The sequence below is a fragment of the Ambystoma mexicanum genome, chromosome 13 (genome assembly GCF_040938575.1).
Source record: "Ambystoma mexicanum isolate Mex_15411 chromosome 13, UKY_AmexF1_1, whole genome shotgun sequence".
Lineage (NCBI taxonomy): Eukaryota > Metazoa > Chordata > Amphibia > Caudata > Ambystomatidae > Ambystoma > Ambystoma mexicanum.
The window spans coordinates 342,653,801-342,669,442 of record NC_090938.1 but is presented as its reverse complement, the minus strand read 5'-3'; the positions used below and the strand labels follow the sequence as shown (position 1 = coordinate 342,669,442).

The 15,642-nt window shown below is 48.3% G+C and overlaps 6 non-coding genes across 6 annotated transcripts; all 6 read left to right on the top strand.

The window, feature by feature from the left end:
* The first annotated feature begins 776 nt into the window (after nucleotides 1–776).
* Nucleotides 777–849, top strand: TRNAR-ACG (transfer RNA arginine (anticodon ACG)). The gene has a single exon. It is a non-coding gene; the product is annotated as a tRNA-Arg (tRNA).
* Nucleotides 850–1,161: 312 nt separating this feature from the next.
* Nucleotides 1,162–1,234, top strand: TRNAR-ACG (transfer RNA arginine (anticodon ACG)). Its single transcript has one exon. It is a non-coding gene; the product is annotated as a tRNA-Arg (tRNA).
* Nucleotides 1,235–5,759: 4,525 nt separating this feature from the next.
* TRNAR-ACG (transfer RNA arginine (anticodon ACG)) lies at nucleotides 5,760–5,832 on the top strand. The gene has a single exon. It is a non-coding gene; the product is annotated as a tRNA-Arg (tRNA).
* Nucleotides 5,833–6,144: 312 nt separating this feature from the next.
* TRNAR-ACG (transfer RNA arginine (anticodon ACG)) lies at nucleotides 6,145–6,217 on the top strand. Its single transcript has one exon. It is a non-coding gene; the product is annotated as a tRNA-Arg (tRNA).
* Nucleotides 6,218–10,736: 4,519 nt separating this feature from the next.
* Nucleotides 10,737–10,809, top strand: TRNAR-ACG (transfer RNA arginine (anticodon ACG)). Its single transcript has one exon. It is a non-coding gene; the product is annotated as a tRNA-Arg (tRNA).
* A 312-nt stretch (nucleotides 10,810–11,121) lies between these two features.
* TRNAR-ACG (transfer RNA arginine (anticodon ACG)) lies at nucleotides 11,122–11,194 on the top strand. The gene has a single exon. It is a non-coding gene; the product is annotated as a tRNA-Arg (tRNA).
* Nucleotides 11,195–15,642: the final 4,448 nt, after the last annotated feature.

Sequence of the window (15,642 nt, the reverse complement as noted above, 5' to 3'; positions counted from 1 at the left end):
GATAGACTGCTCGCCTGGTGTTCGGCAATCTTGGAGCCCCAACCCAACACCCTGACACAGCGATCGCCAAAAGGAAATAAAAATGTGCTGAAATGCTCCAGCCGGGCTTCTTAGTCCTGCTCTCTAAGAGGAAGGCTACAGCTCAATAAAACACCTTTTAAGAAGTAAACAAAAAATTGTATTCAATATATTATATGTTATTTCTTAAAGTGAAAAACCCCATTTTATGTCTCTCACTTGTTGCATGTTTCGCGTTTCTGTGGCATGCACGTCGAGTACTCCTTGGCACGCCTATCACTCAGGCCTTATCTGTTTCATATCTGTATGGCACTTTTGGGGTTGATCTGGGTACAGATCATCCTCTCCCGCGGATTTAACACTGAAGAGCACCGAGCACATAAAATGGTACAATACTAAAAAGTGAAAACAGTCTAAATCTGTTATTTGCGCATGAAAATGTGAGTGCTATAGTACAATAAATGAGATGCTTGGTCCGTAGAACTCGCCAGAAAATACGTGCAGAGAGTTGCAATCTGGGCAGTATCTGATGCCAAATGCGTTCTTTGTCAGATGTTTGTATGTATTGTTTTCAATAAAGTATTTAAAAATGAGCCTTCTTTAACACATGTCACACGCCTGCTTATTGTGTGTTGGTAGCGTTTTTCCTACCTCTCGCTGTAAAAATGAGAACAAAGTTTCTCGTGATGTCTCAGGCAGCCCGACCTGAGCCTCTGGTTCGTAACAAAAGTGCTGAATGCAGCTGACAGTGCAGCAGCGGGCCAGTAGCGCAATGGATAACGCGTCTGCCTACGGAGCAGAAGATTCCAGGTTCGACTCCTGGCTGGCTCGTTCAAATGCTGCCTTTTTGTTCTGTATTTAAAAATGAGCCTTCTCACGCAAGGCACTCGAAAGCTCATTGTGTGTTTGTAGTCACTGTTGCAGCGTGTTTCTACCTCTACTCGGGAGAAAAAATGGGAACTACGTTATTTCTCATGATGTCTCTAACACATGGCACACGCCTGCTCATTGTCAGTTCGTAGGCGTGTTTTCAACCACCTCTCCTTATAAAAATGAGAACTAAGTTGCTCATTATGGCTCAATCCGCATGATGAGCCTCTGCGTCGTAACAAAAGTGCTGATTCCAAGAGTCACTGCAGCAGAGGGCCAGTGGCGCAATGGATAACGCGTCTGCCTACGGAGCAGAAGATTCCAGGTTCGACTCCTGGCTGGCTCGTTCGCATGCTGCCTTTTTGTTCTAGAAAGTATTTAAAAATGAGCCTTGTCACGCATGGCACACAAAAGCACATTGTTTGTTCGTAGTTAGTGCGTTTTTTCTACCTCTCCTCTGGGAAAAATGAGAACTAAGTTTCTCATGATGGCACACGCTCGCTCACCTGCTCATTGTGGGCTTGTAGCGTTTTTTTCTACCTCTCCTTGTAAAAATGAGAAGTACGTTTCTCACTGTGTCTCAAGCAGGAAACTTCTGTTTCGTTACAAAAGTGCTGACTCCTGCTCACGCTGTAGCAGCGGTCCAGTGGCGCAATGGATAACACATTTGACTAATTCCAGGTTGACTCCTGGCTGGCTCGATCATAGGCTGCCTTTTTGATTTATTCAATATGTATACATGGTCGAAGGCTGCAGACAGGCCCAGTAACAAGAGGAGGGCTTGCTTCTTGGCATCTTTGATATCATCCTGTTGAATCTTTAGGTCCAGTAAGGCCGATTCAGTGCCGTGGCTTGGTTGGAAACCAGATTGGCGCAAGCCCAGGAGATTGTGTGATTCCAGTCAAAACAGGTTCTTCCCTGTTCGTCCAAAACCATCAAGGACCACATTGACACCCTTGCTCTGAATCTGGCCGACTTCTGTAACCATTCCATCACCTGTGGAATCTTCCCCTCCACTCTGAAGCATTCTCTTGTGCACCCTCTTCTCAAAAATTCCACAGCCGACCCCTCCGGCCCGGCTAACTTCGCAGGTTTCTATCACTCCTTTCCAGGGCAAACTCTTGGAAAAGCTGACCATCTCCCAGCTTAATCTTCACACCGACTCTGTTGGTTGTCTCCATGACCATCAGCCTGGCTTCAGAGCTGTCAGAAGCATGGAAACTGCTCTCCTGAACACCTGTGAAGACCTGCTGTCCAACCATGACTCTAACATCCCTTTTGGGTCCTCATCCTACTCGATTTCTCTTCTGCCTTTGACACGGTCAACCATGCCATCCTGCTCAACTGTCTCCGTGATAAGCCGGGTATCACTGATCAGGCCCTGGCCTGGATGACCTCTTTCCACTCTGATCGGCCCTCCCAGGTCCAACTTGGGTCCTTCCTTTTCGCCATCTCATTCTCTACTTGTGGTGTTCCCCACGGGTCTAACCTCTCTCCCTGGCTGTTCAACCAATACCTGGCACCCATTTCCCACCGCATTGCAGCTCTCTGCTTCAACTTTCAGTGCTATGCGGATGACACTCTGCTTGTTTTCAGGCTTCCCTCCCTCATCTCTGACCGTCTGTCTGCCATCCAGGACTGGTCTGCCGCCAATGATCTCTGCCTTAATCCCATTTAGGCAGAGATTCTCCTCATCGGCACACCTGCACCCTCCTTTCCTGCCACTCTCTGGCCGGCCTCCCTTGGCCCTCTTCCTGCTCCCACCTTTGAGGCTAAGAACCTTGGGGTCATCTTCGACTCCACACTCTCCTTTTCTTCTCACATCTCTGACATCTCTAAGAAGTCAAACTACCAACTGTACATTTGCAGAGGCATTGTTCCTTTCCTCTCCTTCCCCCAGAAGCTTACTGTATCTAGAGCTCTGATTCTCTCTAGGCTAGACTACTGCAACAGCCTCTTTCTAAATCTGCCTGCTTCTTCTCTCTGTCCTCTGCAACTCATCCAGAACAGGACTGCAAGACGTTTCCTTGGTCTGAAGCCCAGGGATCGTATCTCTCCAGCCCTGAAATCTTTTCATTGCTCCCAGTGGCTGCAAGGGTTAAATTCAAGTCCCTCTGCATTGTCCACAAGGCTTACTGGGGCCTGGGTCCAAAATACCTTCAACTCTCCCTCCGTAAATACCTTCCCACTCGAGCTCTTTTCTCATCCACCTCCAACTCCCTCAGGGCCGGTCGCTTCTCCAAGCAACGAGTTGGGGGTAGATCTCTTTCCTCAGCTGGGGCCTCCCTCTGGAACAGCCTGCCTGCCACACTGAAACTTGAGGAGAACCATCTCTGGTTCCGGAAGCACCTCAAGACCTTCCTCTTTGCTTCTGCCTTTGCTCTTCCGCTCCCCTGCTGATCTGTCTGCTTCGGCTCCGTGCACCTGGCTACCCTCTGATTTCGGGCCAAGGTCCCTGCCCACCCAGCCGCACACCTGCACTGCCTCCTGGCAACCCTTGCACGCAATCCTTGCACTTGGGTCTGTATCTGTAACCCTACAGTGCCCTTACCTGCACTTATCAGACACCCCTTGTCTGCGCTTTAAACCTCGCACTTGCCACCCTGCTGGCTGCGCTACCAGTTGTTGTTGTTTTTATCCCTTCCTAGGCACGTTCCACCTCGCCCCTCTCCTTGCGCTTTCCTCCCTCCCTCTCCCCTGCACTTGAGCATTCTCAATGTCACTGGGCCTAGGAAGATCGCTGTTTTGTCCTCCCTTCTTCCCCTCCCTTGCCTCGTCACGCTCTGAAACACGCGTGTATGAGTACGATTCAAATACAATATCATGTCATATCATAGCAGGAATCTATAGATCTGAAGATACGCAACTCCTTCAATCATTCATTGCAAACAGTAACAAACAAGGATAATTCCTCAGTGGTGTGATGGAGGCCCTTAACAGGTCTGAGGGATGTCCCCAACATCTGGAACACGATTTATCCTCCCATTACACCACTAATGAAACTTCTTTGCCTTCTCCATTGTTCAGGACGTTTTGGCATGTGCCAATTTGCACTGGACGCAGATCCCCTGCCGCTGAGGCCTCTTGGCCATGACCTTTTAGCACTGCTATGATTTGGCAAGTGAAGAATCACAACATAGGGCCACCACTAGATGCAATGTGATGTACGCTATCTGCCAAGATGGGCTACGTGCTACATGCCAACATACAGAAAGCGGAGTCTTTACTTTTTGAAGGGTCTTCCTGTGAAAGGGCTGTTTGGCGCTTACATGGCAGAATGCATGGACCTCAGAATAGAATACTTTGTGCATCTACCTACATCCGAAGAGACACTGTCAAAGGCGTGCCTGTTCACTTTGACTGCCTGTCTGATCTTGAACAACTAGCGTAGGTCTGGGGTAGGTTGAAGACTCAACAAACACGTACCTTAACTCGGTAGTGATATGAAGATATGGAAAGGCTGGGCGAAATCTATTGGGATCAAAGGACCTCGTGTCACCTTGCCAGTCTACAGTGGTTTGATGGATAGGGGTACAGTGGGGTGGGGCAGTGGGTAGGGTAGGTGTACAGTGGTGTGGGATATTGTGGGTAGCGAAGAGTGGGGTAGGTGTAGAGTGGTTTGGGGTATAGTCAGTGGTGGTAGAGTAGGGTGGGGATAAGGGTAGATTGGGTGAGAGGGGAGAGGTGGGAATAGAGGGGGTGGGGTAGTGAGTTAAGGTCAGGTAGAATTGGGTAAGATTTTTGTTATTATACCGGTAGCCATTTACAGCGGCAATTAAGCCATTAACTCACAGCAGACTGCTTAGAAACAACATAGATACCAGGGGTTGAGTTTTGGGTGGGAGGGGCAAGGAGTGGGTGGGAATGGCCAAAGAGGTAAGCATGGCCCAAGGCAGTCAATTAGACGATAAACAACCAACAATATTTAACAAATAAATAACCCAAAAAAAAACAAGTCGTGTGTCCCTCTTCACATGTCATCTCCCTCCTACCTGTACTTCAATGCAACGGTTTCGGCTTATAGGTGGTGCTTAAAATGCACAGTAGGCCATGTACCTTCATCGCACCGGTGTTGTATACTAAACTGTTCCCCATGATAGACTGCTCGCCTGGTGTTCGGCAATCTTGGAGCCCCAACCCAACACCCTGACACAGCGATCGCCAAAAGGAAATAAAAATGTGCTGAAATGCTCCAGCCGGGCTTCTTAGTCCTGCTCTCTAAGAGGAAGGCTGCAGCTCAATAAAACACCTTTTAAGAAGTAAACAAAAAATTGTATTCAATATATTATATGTTATTTCTTAAAGTGAAAAACCCCATTTTATGTCTCTCACTTGTTGCATGTTTCGCGTTTCTGTGGCATGCATGTCGAGTACTCCTTGGCACGCCTATCACTCAGGCCTTATCTGTTTCATATCTGTATGGGACTTTTGGGGTTGATCTGGGTACAGATCATCCTCTCCCGCGGATTTAACACTGAAGAGCACCGAGCACATAAAATGGTACAATACTAAAAAGTGAAAACAGTCTAAATCTGTTATTTGCGCATGAAAATGTGAGTGCTATCGTACAATAAATGAGATGCTTGGTCCGTAAATCTCGCCAGAAAATACGTGCAGAGAGTTGCAATCCGGGCAGTATCTGATGCCAAATGTGTTCTTTGTCAGATGTGTGTATGTATTGTTTTCAATAAAGTATTTAAAAATGAGCCTTCTTTAACACATGTCACACGCCTGCTTATTGTGTGTTGGTAGCGTTTTTCCTACCTCTCGCTGTAAAAATGAGAACAAAGTTTCTCGTGATGTCTCAGGCAGCCCGACCTGAGCCTCTGGTTCGTAACAAAAGTGCTGAATGCAGCACACAGTGCAGCAGCGGGCCAGTGGCGCAATGGATAACGCGTCTGCCTACGGAGCAGAAGATTCCAGGTTCGACTCCTGGCTGGCTCTTTCAAATGCTGCCTTTTTGTTCTGTATTTAAAAATGAGCCTTCTCACGCAAGGCACTCGAAAGCTCATTGTGTGTTTGTAGTCACTGTTGCAGCGTGTTTCTACCTCTACTCGGGAGAAAAAATGGGAACTACGTTATTTCTCATGATGTCTCTAACACATGGCACACGCCTGCTCATTGTCAGTTCGTAGGCGTGTTTTCAACCACCTCTCCTTATAAAAATGAGAACTAAGTTGCTCATGATGGCTCAATCCGCATGATGAGCCTCTGCGTCGTAACAAAAGTGCTGATTCCAAGAGTAACTGCAGCAGAGGGCCAGTGGCGCAATGGATAACGCGTCTGCCTACGGAGCAGTAGATTCCAGGTTCGACTCCTGGCTGGCTCGTTCGCATGCTGCCTTTTTGTTCTAGAAAGTATTTAAAAATGAGCCTTGTCACGCATGGCACACAAAAGCACATTGTTTGTTCGTAGTTAGTGCGTTTTTTCTACCTCTCCTCTGGGAAAAATGAGAACTAAGTTTCTCATGATGGCACACGCTCGCTCACCTGCTCATTGTGGGCTTGTAGCGTTTTTTTCTACCTCTCCTTGTAAAAATGAGAAGTACGTTTCTCACTGTGTCTCAAGCAGGAAACTTCTGTTTCGTTACAAAAGTGCTGACTCCTGCTCACGCTGTAGCAGCGGTCCAGTGGCGCAATGGATAACACATTTGACTAATTCCAGGTTGACTCCTGGCTGGCTCGATCATAGGCTGCCTTTTTGATTTATTCAATATGTATACATGGTCGAAGGCTGCAGACAGGCCCAGTAACAAGAGGAGGGCTTGCTTCTTGGCATCTTTGATATCATCCTGTTGAATCTTTAGGTCCAGTAAGGCCGATTCAGTGCCGTGGCTTGGTTGGAAACCAGATTGGCGCAAGCCCAGGAGATTGTGTGATTCCAGTCAAAACAGGTTCTTCCCTGTTCGTCCAAAACCATCAAGGACCACATTGACACCCTTGCTCTGAATCTGGCCGACTTCTGTAACCATTCCATCACCTGTGGAATCTACCCCTCCACTCTGAAGCATTCTCTTGTGCACCCTCTTCTCAAAAATTCCACAGCCGACCCCTCCGGCCCGGCTAACTTCGCAGGTTTCTATCACTCCTTTCCAGGGCAAACTCTTGGAAAAGCTGACCATCTCCCAGCTTAATCTTCACACCGACTCTGTTGGTTGTCTCCATGACCATCAGCCTGGCTTCAGAGCTGTCAGAAGCATGGAAACTGCTCTCCTGAACACCTGTGAAGACCTGCTGTCCAACCATGACTCTAACATCCCTTTTGGGTCCTCATCCTACTCGATTTCTCTTCTGCCTTTGACACGGTCAACCATGCCATCCTGCTCAACTGTCTCCGTGATAAGCCGGGTATCACTGATCAGGCCCTGGCCTGGATGACCTCTTTCCACTCTGATCGGCCCTCCCAGGTCCAACTTGGGTCCTTCCTTTTCGCCATCTCATTCTCTACTTGTGGTGTTCCCCACGGGTCTAACCTCTCTCCCTGGCTGTTCAACCAATACCTGGCACCCATTTCCCACCGCATTGCAGCTCTCTGCTTCAACTTTCAGTGCTATGCGGATGACACTCTGCTTGTTTTCAGGCTTCCCTCCCTCATCTCTGACCGTCTGTCTGCCATCCAGGACTGGTCTGCCGCCAATGATCTCTGCCTTAATCCCATTTAGGCAGAGATTCTCCTCATCGGCACACCTGCACCCTCCTTTCCTGCCACTCTCTGGCCGGCCTCCCTTGGCCCTCTTCCTGCTCCCACCTTTGAGGCTAAGAACCTTGGGGTCATCTTCGACTCCACACTCTCCTTTTCTTCTCACATCTCTGACATCTCTAAGAAGTCAAACTACCAACTGTACATTTGCAGAGGCATTGTTCCTTTCCTCTCCTTCCCCCAGAAGCTTACTGTATCTAGAGCTCTGATTCTCTCTAGGCTAGACTACTGCAACAGCCTCTTTCTAAATCTGCCTGCTTCTTCTCTCTGTCCTCTGCAACTCATCCAGAACAGGACTGCAAGACGTTTCCTTGGTCTGAAGCCCAGGGATCGTATCTCTCCAGCCCTGAAATCTTTTCATTGCTCCCAGAGGCTGCAAGGGTTAAATTCAAGTCCCTCTGCATTGTCCACAAGGCTTACTGGGGCCTGGGTCCAAAATACCTTCAACTCTCCCTCCGTAAATACCTTCCCACTCGAGCTCTTTTCTCATCCACCTCCAACTCCCTCAGGGCCGGTCGCTTCTCCAAGCAACGAGTTGGGGGTAGATCTCTTTCCTCAGCTGGGGCCTCCCTCTGGAACAGCCTGCCTGCCACACTGAAACTTGAGGAGAACCATCTCTGGTTCCGGAAGCACCTCAAGACCTTCCTCTTTGCTTCTGCCTTTGCTCTTCCGCTCCCCTGCTGATCTGTCTGCTTCGGCTCCGTGCACCTGGCTACCCTCTGATTTCGGGCCAAGGTCCCTGCCCACCCAGCCGCACACCTGCACTGCCTCCTGGCAAACCTTGCACGCAATCCTTGCACTTGGGTCTGTATCTGTAACCCTACAGTGCCCTTACCTGCACTTATCAGACACCCCTTGTCTGCGCTTTAAACCTCGCACTTGCCACCCTGCTGGCTGCGCTACCAGTTGTTGTTGTTTTTATCCCTTCCTAGGCACGTTCCACCTCGCCCCTCTCCTTGCACTTTCCTCCCTCCCTCTCCCCTGCACTTGAGCATTCTCAATGTCACTGGGCCTAGGAAGATCGCTGTTTTGTCCTCCCTTCTTCCCCTCCCTTGCCTCGTCACGCTCTGAAACACGCGTGTATGAGTACGATTCAAATACAATATCATGTCATATCATAGCAGGAATCTATAGATCTGAAGATACGCAACTCCTTCAATCATTCATTGCAAACAGTAACAAACAAGGATAATTCCTCAGTGGTGTGATGGAGGCCCTTAACAGGTCTGAGGGATGTCCCCAACATCTGGAACACGATTTATCCTCCCATTACACCACTAATGAAACTTCTTTGCCTTCTCCATTGTTCAGGACGTTTTGGCATGTGCCAATTTGCACTGGACGCAGATCCCCTGCCGCTGAGGCCTCTTGGCCATGACCTTTTAGCACTGCTATGATTTGGCAAGTGAAGAATCACAACATAGGGCCACCACTAGATGCAATGTGATGTACGCTATCTGCCAAGATGGGCTACGTGCTACATGCCAACATACAGAAAGCGGAGTCTTTACTTTTTGAAGGGTCTTCCTGTGAAAGGGCTGTTTGGCGCTTACATGGCAGAATGCATGGACCTCAGAATAGAATACTTTGTGCATCTACCTACATCCGAAGAGACACTGTCAAAGGCGTGCCTGTTCACTTTGACTGCCTGTCTGATCTTGAACAACTAGCGTAGGTCTGGGGTAAGTTGAAGACTCAACAAACACGTACCTTAACTCGGTAGTGATATGAAGATATGGAAAGGCTGGGCGAAATCTATTGGGATCAAAGGACCTCGTGTCACCTTGCCAGTCTACAGTGGTTTGATGGATAGGGGTACAGTGGGGTGGGGCAGTGGGTAGGGTAGGTGTACAGTGGTGTGGGATATTGTGGGTAGCGAAGAGTGGGGTAGGTGTAGAGTGGTTTGGGGTATAGTCAGTGGTGGTAGAGTAGGGTGGGGATAAGGGTAGATTGGGTGAGAGGGGAGAGGTGGGAATAGAGGGGGTGGGGTAGTGAGTTAAGGTCAGGTAGAATTGGGTAAGATTTTTGTTATTATACCGGTAGCCATTTACAGCGGCAATTAAGCCATTAACTCACAGCAGACTGCTTAGAAACAACATAGATACCAGGGGTTGAGTTTTGGGTGGGAGGGGCAAGGAGTGGGTGGGAATGGCCAAAGAGGTAAGCATGGCCCAAGGCAGTCAATTAGACGATAAACAACCAACAATATTTAACAAATAAATAACCCAAAAAAAAACAAGTCGTGTGTCCCTCTTCACATGTCATCTCCCTCCTACCTGTACTTCAATGCAACGGTTTCGGCTTATAGGTGGTGCTTAAAATGCACAGTAGGCCATGTACCTTCATCGCACCGGTGTTGTATACTAAACTGTTCCCCATGATAGACTGCTCGCCTGGTGTTCGGCAATCTTGGAGCCCCAACCCAACACCCTGACACAGCGATCGCCAAAAGGAAATAAAAATGTGCTGAAATGCTCCAGCCGGGCTTCTTAGTCCTGCTCTCTAAGAGGAAGGCTACAGCTCAATAAAACACCTTTTAAGAAGTAAACAAAAAATTGTATTCAATATATTATATGTTATTTTCTTAAAGTGAAAAACCCCATTTTATGTCTCTCACTTGTTGCATGTTTCGCGTTTCTGTGGCATGCACGTCGAGTACTCCTTGGCACGCCTATCACTCAGGCCTTACCTGTTTCATATCTGTATGGCACTTTTGGGGTTGATCTGGGTACAGATCATCCTCTCCCGCGGATTTAACACTGAAGAGCACCGAGCACATAAAATGGTACAATACTAAAAAGTGAAAACAGTCTAAATCTGTTATTTGCGCATGAAAATGTGAGTGCTATCGTACAATAAATGAGATGCTTGGTCCGTAGAACTCGCCAGAAAATACGTGCAGAGAGTTGCAATCCGGGCAGTATCTGATGCCAAATGCGTTCTTTGTGTGTATGTATTGTTTTCAATAAAGTATTTAAAAATGAGCCTTCTTTAACACATGTCACACGCCTGCTTATTGTGTGTTGGTAGCGTTTTTCCTACCTCTCGCTGTAAAAATGAGAACAAAGTTTCTCGTGATGTCTCAGGCAGCCCGACCTGAGCCTCTGGTTCGTAACAAAAGTGCTGAATGCAGCTCACAGTGCAGCAGCGGGCCAGTGGCGCAATGGATAACGCGTCTGCCTACGGAGCCGAAGATTCCAGGTTCGACTCCTGGCTGGCTCGTTCAAATGCTGCCTTTTTGTTCTGTATTTTAAAATGAGCCTTCTCACGCAAGGCACTCGAAAGCTCATTGTGTGTTTGTAGTCACTGTTGCAGCGTGTTTCTACCTCTACTCGGGAGAAAAAATGGGAACTACGTTATTTCTCATGATGTCTCTAACACATGGCACACGCCTGCTCATTGTCAGTTCGTAGGCGTGTTTTCAACCACCTCTCCTTATAAAAATGAGAACTAAGTTGCTCATGATGGCTCAATCCGCATGATGAGCCTCTGCGTCGTAACAAAAGTGCTGATTCCAAGAGTCACTGCAGCAGAGGGCCAGTGGCGCAATGGATAACGCGTCTGCCTACGGAGCAGAAGATTCCAGGTTCGACTCCTGGCTGGCTCGTTCGCATGCTGCCTTTTTGTTCTAGAAAGTATTTAAAAATGAGCCTTGTCACGCATGGCACACAAAAGCACATTGTTTGTTCGTAGTTAGTGCGTTTTTTCTACCTCTCCTCTGGGAAAAATGAGAACTAAGTTTCTCATGATGGCACACGCTCGCTCACCTGCTCATTGTGGGCTTGTAGCGTTTTTTTCTACCTCTCCTTGTAAAAATGAGAAGTACGTTTCTCACTGTGTCTCAAGCAGGAAACTTCTGTTTCGTTACAAAAGTGCTGACTCCTGCTCACGCTGTAGCAGCGGTCCAGTGGCGCAATGGATAACACATTTGACTAATTCCAGGTTGACTCCTGGCTGGCTCGATCATAGGCTGCCTTTTTGATTTATTCAATATGTATACATGGTCGAAGGCTGCAGACAGGCCCAGTAACAAGAGGAGGGCTTGCTTCTTGGCATCTTTGATATCATCCTGTTGAATCTTTAGGTCCAGTAAGGCCGATTCAGTGCCGTGGCTTGGTTGGAAACCAGATTGGCGCAAGCCCAGGAGATTGTGTGATTCCAGTCAAAACAGGTTCTTCCCTGTTCGTCCAAAACCATCAAGGACCACATTGACACCCTTGCTCTGAATCTGGCCGACTTCTGTAACCATTCCATCACCTGTGGAATCTACCCCTCCACTCTGAAGCATTCTCTTGTGCACCCTCTTCTCAAAAATTCCACAGCCGACCCCTCCGGCCCGGCTAACTTCGCAGGTTTCTATCACTCCTTTCCAGGGCAAACTCTTGGAAAAGCTGACCATCTCCCAGCTTAATCTTCACACCGACTCTGTTGGTTGTCTCCATGACCATCAGCCTGGCTTCAGAGCTGTCAGAAGCATGGAAACTGCTCTCCTGAACACCTGTGAAGACCTGCTGTCCAACCATGACTCTAACATCCCTTTTGGGTCCTCATCCTACTCGATTTCTCTTCTGCCTTTGACACGGTCAACCATGCCATCCTGCTCAACTGTCTCCGTGATAAGCCGGGTATCACTGATCAGGCCCTGGCCTGGATGACCTCTTTCCACTCTGATCGGCCCTCCCAGGTCCAACTTGGGTCCTTCCTTTTCGCCATCTCATTCTCTACTTGTGGTGTTCCCCACGGGTCTAACCTCTCTCCCTGGCTGTTCAACCAATACCTGGCACCCATTTCCCACCGCATTGCAGCTCTCTGCTTCAACTTTCAGTGCTATGCGGATGACACTCTGCTTGTTTTCAGGCTTCCCTCCCTCATCTCTGACCGTCTGTCTGCCATCCAGGACTGGTCTGCCGCCAATGATCTCTGCCTTAATCCCATTTAGGCAGAGATTCTCCTCATCGGCACACCTGCACCCTCCTTTCCTGCCACTCTCTGGCCGGCCTCCCTTGGCCCTCTTCCTGCTCCCACCTTTGAGGCTAAGAACCTTGGGGTCATCTTCGACTCCACACTCTCCTTTTCTTCTCACATCTCTGACATCTCTAAGAAGTCAAACTACCAACTGTACATTTGCAGAGGCATTGTTCCTTTCCTCTCCTTCCCCCAGAAGCTTACTGTATCTAGAGCTCTGATTCTCTCTAGGCTAGACTACTGCAACAGCCTCTTTCTAAATCTGCCTGCTTCTTCTCTCTGTCCTCTGCAACTCATCCAGAACAGGACTGCAAGACGTTTCCTTGGTCTGAAGCCCAGGGATCGTATCTCTCCAGCCCTGAAATCTTTTCATTGCTCCCAGAGGCTGCAAGGGTTAAATTCAAGTCCCTCTGCATTGTCCACAAGGCTTACTGGGGCCTGGGTCCAAAATACCTTCAACTCTCCCTCCGTAAATACCTTCCCACTCGAGCTCTTTTCTCATCCACCTCCAACTCCCTCAGGGCCGGTCGCTTCTCCAAGCAACGAGTTGGGGGTAGATCTCTTTCCTCAGCTGGGGCCTCCCTCTGGAACAGCCTGCCTGCCACACTGAAACTTGAGGAGAACCATCTCTGGTTCCGGAAGCACCTCAAGACCTTCCTCTTTGCTTCTGCCTTTGCTCTTCCGCTCCCCTGCTGATCTGTCTGCTTCGGCTCCGTGCACCTGGCTACCCTCTGATTTCGGGCCAAGGTCCCTGCCCACCCAGCCGCACACCTGCACTGCCTCCTGGCAAACCTTGCACGCAATCCTTGCACTTGGGTCTGTATCTGTAACCCTACAGTGCCCTTACCTGCACTTATCAGACACCCCTTGTCTGCGCTTTAAACCTCGCACTTGCCACCCTGCTGGCTGCGCTACCAGTTGTTGTTGTTTTTATCCCTTCCTAGGCACGTTCCACCTCGCCCCTCTCCTTGCACTTTCCTCCCTCCCTCTCCCCTGCACTTGAGCATTCTCAATGTCACTGGGCCTAGGAAGATCGCTGTTTTGTCCTCCCTTCTTCCCCTCCCTTGCCTCGTCACGCTCTGAAACACGCGTGTATGAGTACGATTCAAATACAATATCATGTCATATCATAGCAGGAATCTATAGATCTGAAGATACGCAACTCCTTCAATCATTCATTGCAAACAGTAACAAACAAGGATAATTCCTCAGTGGTGTGATGGAGGCCCTTAACAGGTCTGAGGGATGTCCCCAACATCTGGAACACGATTTATCCTCCCATTACACCACTAATGAAACTTCTTTGCCTTCTCCATTGTTCAGGACGTTTTGGCATGTGCCAATTTGCACTGGACGCAGATCCCCTGCCGCTGAGGCCTCTTGGCCATGACCTTTTAGCACTGCTATGATTTGGCAAGTGAAGAATCACAACATAGGGCCACCACTAGATGCAATGTGATGTACGCTATCTGCCAAGATGGGCTACGTGCTACATGCCAACATACAGAAAGCGGAGTCTTTACTTTTTGAAGGGTCTTCCTGTGAAAGGGCTGTTTGGCGCTTACATGGCAGAATGCATGGACCTCAGAATAGAATACTTTGTGCATCTACCTACATCCGAAGAGACACTGTCAAAGGCGTGCCTGTTCACTTTGACTGCCTGTCTGATCTTGAACAACTAGCGTAGGTCTGGGGTAAGTTGAAGACTCAACAAACACGTACCTTAACTCGGTAGTGATATGAAGATATGGAAAGGCTGGGCGAAATCTATTGGGATCAAAGGACCTCGTGTCACCTTGCCAGTCTACAGTGGTTTGATGGATAGGGGTACAGTGGGGTGGGGCAGTGGGTAGGGTAGGTGTACAGTGGTGTGGGATATTGTGGGTAGCGAAGAGTGGGGTAGGTGTAGAGTGGTTTGGGGTATAGTCAGTGGTGGTAGAGTAGGGTGGGGATAAGGGTAGATTGGGTGAGAGGGGAGAGGTGGGAATAGAGGGGGTGGGGTAGTGAGTTAAGGTCAGGTAGAATTGGGTAAGATTTTTGTTATTATACCGGTAGCCATTTACAGCGGCAATTAAGCCATTAACTCACAGCAGACTGCTTAGAAACAACATAGATACCAGGGGTTGAGTTTTGGGTGGGAGGGGCAAGGAGTGGGTGGGAATGGCCAAAGAGGTAAGCATGGCCCAAGGCAGTCAATTAGACGATAAACAACCAACAATATTTAACAAATAAATAACCCAAAAAAAAACAAGTCGTGTGTCCCTCTTCACATGTCATCTCCCTCCTACCTGTACTTCAATGCAACGGTTTCGGCTTATAGGTGGTGCTTAAAATGCACAGTAGGCCATGTACCTTCATCGCACCGGTGTTGTATACTAAACTGTTCCCCATGATAGACTGCTCGCCTGGTGTTCGGCAATCTTGGAGCCCCAACCCAACACCCTGACACAGCGATCGCCAAAAGGAAATAAAAATGTGCTGAAATGCTCCAGCCGGGCTTCTTAGTCCTGCTCTCTAAGAGGAAGGCTACAGCTCAATAAAACACCTTTTAAGAAGTAAACAAAAAATTGTATTCAATATATTATATGTTATTTTCTTAAAGTGAAAAACCCCATTTTATGTCTCTCACTTGTTGCATGTTTCGCGTTTCTGTGGCATGCACGTCGAGTACTCCTTGGCACGCCTATCACTCAGGCCTTACCTGTTTCATATCTGTATGGCACTTTTGGGGTTGATCTGGGTACAGATCATCCTCTCCCGCGGATTTAACACTGAAGAGCACCGAGCACATAAAATGGTACAATACTAAAAAGTGAAAACAGTCTAAATCTGTTATTTGCGCATGAAAATGTGAGTGCTATCGTACAATAAATGAGATGCTTGGTCCGTAAATCTCGCCAGAAAATACGTGCAGAGAGTTGCAATCCGGGCAGTATCTGATGCCAAATGTGTTCTTTGTCAGATGTGTGTATGTATTGTTTTCAATAAAGTATTTAAAAATGAGCCTTCTTTAACACATGTCACACGCCTGCTTATTGTGTGTTGGTAGCGTTTTTCCTACCTCTCGCTGTAAAAATGAGAACAAAGTTT